Below are 8,966 nucleotides of genomic sequence, written 5' to 3'. Positions count from 1 at the left end.
TGGGAAGACGATAAAGTGATGCGAGCCAAATATCCCCACTTGTTTGAATCCAGAAGTATGTGTATGTTTAAAAGTAGGGGACCGAATTTTCGTAAGGGGAAAAGAATGTAAAGACCCAAAAAGAAAAATATTGGGCTCCAACCCATTAAATAAATTTTCTTTAGGTAAACCAGCCCATTGACCTTGAATATAATAAAATCTGACCCAAAAAATCAAAAAAAAAGGAGAAAAAAAGAGGCGGTCAAGAGACAAAAGATAAAAAGTCGATTGTTCAAAAGAGAGTATAAACCAGCGTTGCTGGTTTCAACAGAAGCTGCCCAGCAGCAATCTACTAAGAAAAAAAGACAAAAAGAAAAGAAGAAAAAGAAGAAAGAAAAAGGAGAAACAAAGAAGATACGATAAAGAGGAGGAAAGGAAGCCAGGAGAAGTAGAAGATTTTACCTTTAAAACTTTGAATACAAATAGTGTGGAAGAAGACTCAATTACTTTTCTCCCTTTTTGATTTGTGCAAGTAAGTTTCTGATATGCCTAATCACTAAGGAATCCATTCTTTTTATGAGTAATTAGCAACAATAGCCAAGATTGAAGATGTAATCTGAAATTTAATAGAAATGTTTGAATTTGGGGCAAAGGATGATTTTTGGCATCAAACTTGAATTAATCGAAATACTTTCTTCCTCTCAAAATAATATGTATACGAGAAAGTCTGTGAAGGATATGATTAAATTAATACCGATTGAAATTGAACAAAAAGCTTTCTTTTATAATAAAATGCCAACTTTTGTTAGTTCTATTCTAGTTTTAGGTTGGGTAGTAGAATTGCAACGGGTTTGAGAAGTGTAATATTACTAGGAATACTTTGATTTCATGAATTTAAGAGTAATTAATATTCAAATGTTATAATGTATTTTTAGATAATTGATATTTGGCGACGCAATTATTGGAAGCTACTTGGAGCCATTCGGCAAGAGTACCGTGAGTGATGACTCTTCCATAGTTGATTTTCAACTATAGCATATTTGAAACTAGTTTCCTGCATCAAAAATATTTTGACAAAAGTTTATTTACTTGTATATGGACAAGTAATGGTATAATTCAATACATATTGATATATGCACAATAATGCTTTAATACCTAAGTTTTATTTATCACGACATGCTTTGAAATTGTATTTATTCACGATTTCCATATATTTGGAACCCAATATTTTTGTTAGAAAGAAGTATGAAAACTCATTGCGTTATAAAGTAATGGACCTTGGGAATCAGCTTGGCCATATCGCCATTATCTAACGTCGGGATCGTTAGACCTGGTGCATCTTGTATGATAGACTTGTATACATCACACCCATACCCTCTAGAAGGGAACCTAGCTAACAGGGTAGTCAGACGGTCATGGTAGACCCATGGTGTCAAAAAGTATATCGACTCTGGTTTAGGTACTTCCCACTATAAATCAAAAAGGATATGATACAGATAATTATTGAATCATGATGATTTTACTTACTTAATTCATTGTTTTCATCCACAAACTGTTATATTGGTTTAAATAGCATATTGTTGAAAACCTTATAAAATGCATGATATTTTATCTATACTTGTCCCAAATAAATGTTGTTGTTGATATTATTACTCACTCAGTTAGTGTGACTGACCGTGTTTCTTGTTTCCTTTTTCTCTCCCACAGATAATCTAGGTGAGGCTGACACTTTGACTCAGGAAGTGCGATAGACAGAGCGAATGATGGATCCGGTAATCCCCGCACTTGCTTCGCATGGGCTATCATTTTGTTAGACTACTTTAGTATGTTGTTTTGTTAAACTCTAGAGTTTTGCTCCTTAAGTTAGCCTTGGGATTGTATTTTGGCTTGTGTTAGCGGTAGCGTAGCTTAAAAAAATTATATAGTTGTGGTGGGAGCTTGTGGCTTGAGATTGTCAATATTTCCTAATCTTAGCATGTTAAATTACTAGGGTTATGGTGCATTGGACACATGTTGATTGAAAACTAACAGGTTTAAAGCTTTGGTTTGTTCTCGGTACAGAGGAAACTATGCCGGATTTTTTTTATGTGGGAAAAATGAGGTACGCTTGCTTAGTAGTCTTAGACTCACTTAGCGCCGGTCATGGCCCTCGTCGGATCATGACAAATGAGGTTCAATACGCTCCAACTTTAAAACTTGTTCACTTTTAACATCCTCACTTTTGTACATTTTCTTAATCTTGACATCATAATATATTTTGGTCAAATGGTTGAAATTCCTATTTCCGCTCCACAAGCTGGCCAGTATCCACAAAAATTAGTTGTAGGGCATCAGACGCCTCAACCTTTTTATTCAATTTAGCCTGCAGGTCATGGATATCTGAGCCAAATTGGTTTATCTCTTGCCTGAGCTCAGTTCTTCCTTCTATCAGTTGTTCTGTCATATTTGAAAGACCATCACGGAGAGACTCGTGAAATTTTATTAGCTGAGCTTGTTCCTCTAGCCAAGATTGGCTCACTGTATCTGCTTCTTCAAAATTATCTTCTTGCAGGAACTCGCTTTCTTTAGCCAATTCTTCCGCCTCGGCCTTTATTCTCATGATTGCTGCACTAATTCTTTGTATAGCATTTTGATTTTTATCTTGTTGCTCAGCTACTTGCCTCATCATCTCCATAATAGGGGCAACACATTCCTCATCCTCCACTTCATTGCTCATATCAAACTCATAAACATTATTAGAAACATCATAATAAGAGTTCTGAGAAGGATAATAAGAATTAAGACAACCCTCCCAATGATCACCTTGACGGCCATACACATTACAAAATTCCACCCATACAATTGAGATTCACAATTTTGTCACACCCACAATATGGACATGGATCACCAATAAGAATAACCAATATTTGACCAATTCTCATTCCAAGATACCATGTAAATAAAGATAATAAAATTTTAAACTAAGATAAAATAAATAAATAAAACTTGAATAGACAAAAAGTAAAAATCTAATCTAGTAGAATAGTTAATTTCTAAGTCCCCGGCAACGGTGCCAAAAACTTGTTGGTCCCAAATACACACGCAAGTATACGTGATCATACAAGTAATATAGAATTGTAAGTCCAGATATCGTACTCATAGGGAGTTATGATTAACTATCAACTAAATTAAACCCAACAATTAATCTATTCAAGCGAATACTAAAGGGGGAATATTTAGCTAGAATTGTAAGAATATTTAAAGAGGTGCAAACAAATATGGCACAAGATGAAGATTAACAAAATTGAGTGTTGGTGACAAAGTACATCAACAGGTGTTGAATACAGGTACTTCAACAAAATTGGGTGTTGGTGACAAAGTGCATCAACGGGGGTTGGAGACAGGTGCTTCAACGAAATTGGGTGTTGGTGACAAAGTGCATCAACATGAGTTGGAGACAGATGCTTCAACAAAATTGAGTGTTGATGACAAAGTGCATCAATGGTTGGTGATAAAGTGCATCAACGTGAGTTGGAGACAGGGGCTTCAACAAAATTTAGTGTTGGTGACAAAGTACATCAAGTACGGTTGGTGACAAAGTGCATCAACGTGAGTTGGAGACAGGTGCTTCAACCAAATTGAGGGATGGAGATGTGTGCTTCATCAAAAGTGAAAGTTGGAGAGAAGTGCTCCAACATAACTGCAAAACAAATAAGTCAAACGTATACAACTTTGAATTACGGGAGAATGTTGGAAAACTAATTCAAAGTTGTAATAGAAAACCTTAGTTATTTAGGATTTGGTACTTGCAAAATTATTTAATTTATATCTAAATAGGATTTGTAATTAGAATTAATATAGGAATAGGCTTTTCTGTTTTTAGTTAAAATAAATTTCGTACTATTATAAATAAGGATATTAATAATTTATTTTATGTGCGGAGGAAATAAAGATTTGTAGAGATCATTAATAGATTTATAATAAACTATTTTCCTTCATAAATCCTTTTTATCTGACTGACTTGGTTGAGTTTCAAAGTCTTAAGTTGAACCAAATGATTTCACCCCAAACTATTACTATGACTTGTTTCTATTTCTTATTAAGCTTAAAGAGTCTCGTCAACTTTGGTTCTTTATATTTTATGGAACTGAATTTTATTTAATTGAGCTGATCAGTAGTTAGGTTTGAGTAAACTCAGTATTTTCTCTGTATGTGATGCACCACCCAGTCAAATTTACTTGAATAACTAATATAAAACTCGTGTTTGATTTAGGTTTTATTACTCAGTAAACTAACTTATTAATCAAGTCGATAATTTGGTTTACATCCCTAAGTAAACTTGGAAATCCTTGACTGATCGTAGTAAGACCACCCATCTATAAGTTTTCTCTATCGCTTAGATGATATCACTTCTGTTTTGTTTGTTTGGTTCACATATTAGTAATTCACTAACTATAATGTAGACATGGTATATGTGGTGAATCATAATGTAAGAATTGTTATGGTATGATTTATAATATATAGAATGTTGTCTAGGAATTACTTACCTTAAGGGTATTTTTATCATTAAATACTTGTATTTTTAATTTACTTACATATGCATTCTTATTTCACATTTTATCATGCATAAATAAATAAATAAATACTACATAAAATCACGCATAATTTAATGTTACATAAATTAATTACTAGTATCTGGGCACATGCGTTACACGTGTATCCCATATCAGTATTTACATAATGTATTTACAATTATATATTTATACATATATATTCTAAAAATATTTGACTGGGCTATAAATTAAACATTAAATTGCACGTACAATTAACATTATTAAATATCTATGGTACTACCTCGTATGAATGAAGTCAAAATATGCACTATGTTATATTTTTGATTCTGTTATGAATAGTTTGTACATTGGATACTACTTTGGATACTACATTGGATACTACATTGGATGCTACATTGGATGTTCATGTTGTGAATAACTTAAAGATTAAATTTCCTATTTTATGTCCATCATCTTTACTTTTTATGCCTATAAAAGGCCATGTAATTGCAATGAAAAATTACACCAAAGTGAAAGAAGAAAATACTTCTCCATTCTCTCTATCTCTTCTTGTTTACATTTTACTGCATTGCTTTTATTTTATAACACGTTATCAGCACGAAGCTCTACTTTTATTCTTAACTCCCGCTAAGTTGAGCCATATTTTATTAAGTTTTCACTATATCTCAAAACTTGAATTTGTGGCACTTGACATCACCGGGAGGAACTATTTATCATGGGTTCTTGATGCTGAAATTCACCTTGACGCTAAAGGTCTTGGAAATACTATTATACAAGGAAATGAAGCATCAAATCAGGATAAAGCGAAGGCCATGATTTTCCTTCGTCATCATCTACATGAAAGGTTAAAAACTGAATATTTAACCGTAAAAGATCCACTTGAATTATGGATTAATTTGAAGGATCGATATGACCACCTAAAACTTACGGTATTACCGAAAGCTCGGTATGAGTGGATACATTTAAGGTTGCAAGACTTTAAAACCGTAAGTGAGTATAATTCTGTTATCTTTAAAGTAAGTTCTCTATTAAAATTATATGGAGATACTATCACAGATGAGAACTTATTGGAAAAAATATTTTCTACTTTTCACGCTTCAAATGTAGTGCTACAACAACAATACCATGAAAAAGGTTTTAAGAAATATTCTGAGTTAATCACATGCCTACTTGTGGCTGAGCAGAATAATACTCTATTAATGAAAAATCATGAAGCCCGTCCCACTGGGTCAACTCCATTTCCGGAAGTGAATGTTGTAGCAACATATGATAAGTTTGAAAGAAAACAAAATAATACCGTGGTCGTGGACATGGTCGTAAACGTGGACGTGGCAGGGGCGAAACAATTATCGTCATTATGGTGGAAATAAATTGGAGAACAATAAGGGTTCTCAAATTAATCATTCAAAAGGTAAAGCTAGTATGTGTCACCGATGTGGTATGAGAGGTCATTGGGCACGCATTTGTCGTACGCCAGAACATTTTGTCAAACTTTATCAAGCCTCCCTCAAGAAAAAAGAAAATAATGTGGAGGCACACTTAACCTTTCAAAATAATGATGATGAAGCAGGTCCCTCAAATAAATATGATTCTAAGACACATCTTGCATATAAAGATGATGATTTTGAAGGCCTAACAAATATTACTCATTTAGAAGTTGGGGACTTCTTTGACGATATTGACTGAAGAACTAATCATCTTACTGGGGAATGAAGCTATAAAAGTTGTTATGTTTATGTTTGCAACTAGTTTATTTTTCTTGAGTGTATTTTCTTAATGCATCATGTGTTGCTAGTTTCTACATTTCTAATGTATTTCTTAATGTTTTTTTCCTGCTTGTCTTTCATATTTTTTATGATGTATTATTTGTTTTTTTTATGAAGAATATGAAAATTCCCCAGTCTTCAGTTGGACTCAAGATTAATAAAGATGATATATGTCTTCTGGATAGTGCTACAACACACACTATTTTAAAAGATAAGAGATATTTCTCTTATTTGATAATGAAAGAAGTGAATGTTAATACAATATCCGGTAGTCCAAGATTAATTGAAGGTTCTGGAAGAGCCAATTTATTACTACCAGGAGGAACAAATTTGGCTATTGATGAAGCACTATATTGTAGTAAATCTCAAAGAAACTTATTAAGTTTCAAAGATATTCGCCAAAATGGCTATCATATTGAGACTACAAATGATGAAAAGATTGAATATCTTTATATTACTATAATAATGTCCGGTAAGAAATATGTGCTTGAAATGTTACCTGTTGTTTTCTCCGGCTTATACTACACAAGTATTAGCAGAATTGAAATACATGTCGTAGTAAACGAGAAGTTTACTAATCAAGATAATTTTATTATTTGGCATGACCGGTTGGGCCATCCTGGTTCTAATATGATGCGTAAAATAATTGAGAATTCACATGGACATGTAATGAAGAATCAGAAGATTCTTCAATTTAAGGAATTCTCTTGTGCTGCATGTTCTCAAGGAAAATTAATTATTAGACCATCAACTATTAAAGTTAGGATGGAATCCCCTGCATTTCTGGAACGTATACAGGGTGATATATGTGGGTTCATTCACCCTCCATGTGGACCATTCAAATATTATATGATTTTGGTAGATGCATCTACAAGATGGTCACATGTGTGCTTACTATCAACTCGCAATATGGCATTTGCGAGTTTGTTGGCTCAAATAATAAAGCTAAGAGCACAATTTCCAGATTATGCAATTAAGACAATTCGTCTTGATAATTCCGGTGAGTTTACATCCCAAGCCTTTAATGATTATTGTATTTCAACTGGGATAACAATTGAGCATCCGGTTGCTCATGTTCATACACAAAATGGTCTAGCAGAATCATTGATCAAACACCTCCAATTAATTGCTAGACCAATGCTTATGAGAACAAAACTTCCCATTTCAGTATGGGGTCATGCTATTTTGCACGCAGCAGCACTTGTGCGGATAAGGCCCACAAGTTATCATAAAGTCTCCCCATTGCAATTGGATTTTGGCCAGGAGCCAAATATTTCCCATCTTAGGATCTTTGGTTGTGCGATATATGTTCCAATTGCTCCACCACAACGCACAAAGATGAGTCCTCAAAGAAGTTGGGGATATATGTTGGATATGAATCTCCTTCTATTATAAAATATCTAGAGCCGGTGACTGGAGATTTATTTACGGCAAGATTTTCTGATTGCCATTTGGATAAATCAGTATATCCAACATTAGGGGGAGAAAATAAGCAGCTGAAAAAGAAGATAGATTGGAATGCATTATCACTGTCTCATTTAGATCCTCGAACAAATCAATGTGAACAAGAGGTTCAAAAGATTATTCATTTACAAAATATTGCAAATCAATTGCCAGATGCATTCACTAACCTACCAAGGGTGACTAAGTCACATATTCCAACTGCTAATGCTCCAATTCGAGTTGATATCCTGACAGAACAATTAATTAAAGCAAATGAGTCTAAGCCATGCTTGAAACGTGGTAGACCAATCGGTTCTAAAGATAAAAATCCTCGAAGAAGAAAAGGAGCAAGTGATCAAAGTGAACATAACACAGAGGTAGTGGCTCAAGAAGAGCCCCAAGACGTAACAAATGATAAGACCTTAGGGGAGGTCCAGGTACCTAAAAATAATGAAAATAAAGAGATATCAATAAGTTACGTCTCAACCGGGAAAAGATGGAACCGAAATAATATTGTTATCGATAACATTTTTGCTTATAATGTCGCTGTTGAAATAATGCAACAAGATAAGGATCTTGAACCAAAATCTGTCAATGAATGTAGACAGAGAAATGATTGGCCAAAATGGAAAGACGCTATCCAGGCAGAGTTAACTTCACTTGGAAAACGTGAAGTCTTCGAACCCATAGTTCGAACACCTGAAGGCATAAAGCCAGTAGGGTATAAATGGGTTTTTGTGCGAAAACGAAATGATAAAAATAAAGTCGTTAGATATAAAGCACGACTTGTGGCACAAGGGTTTTCCCAAAGGCCTGGAATTGATTATATGGAGACATATTCTCCTGTAGTGGATCCTATCACCTTCAAGTATCTCATAAATATGGCAGTACAAGAAAAACTTGATATGCATCTAATGGATGTTGTTACAGCCTATTTGTATGGATCATTAGACAACGAAATTTTTATGAAAGTACCTGAGGGATTTAAAGTGCCAGAAGCATATAAAAATTTTTGAGAAACTTGTTCAATAAAGCTTCAAAAATCTTTATACGGATTGAAACAATCAGGACGTATGTGGTACAATCGCCTGAGTGAATACCTGTTGAAAGAAGGGTACAAGAATGATCCAATTTGTCCCTGTGTCTTTATAAAAAGGTCTGGATTTGAATTTGTTATAATCGTTGTGTATGTTGATGATTTAAATATCATTGGAACTCCTGGGGA

General features: G+C 33.9%; 1 long non-coding RNA gene across 1 annotated transcript; it reads left to right on the top strand.

Annotated features, from left to right (window-relative positions):
* The first annotated feature begins 219 nt into the window (after positions 1-219).
* Positions 220-2,037, top strand: LOC142164632 (uncharacterized). The gene is made up of 3 exons (XR_012695458.1): positions 220-511; positions 915-975; positions 1,687-2,037. It is a non-coding gene; the product is annotated as an uncharacterized LOC142164632 (long non-coding RNA).
* Positions 2,038-8,966: the final 6,929 nt, after the last annotated feature.

Source organism: Nicotiana tabacum, chromosome 10 (assembly GCF_000715075.1).
Source record: "Nicotiana tabacum cultivar K326 chromosome 10, ASM71507v2, whole genome shotgun sequence".
NCBI lineage: Eukaryota > Viridiplantae > Streptophyta > Magnoliopsida > Solanales > Solanaceae > Nicotiana > Nicotiana tabacum.
Note: the sequence above shows the minus strand (reverse complement) of the source record. Positions and strands in the feature narration are given on the sequence as shown.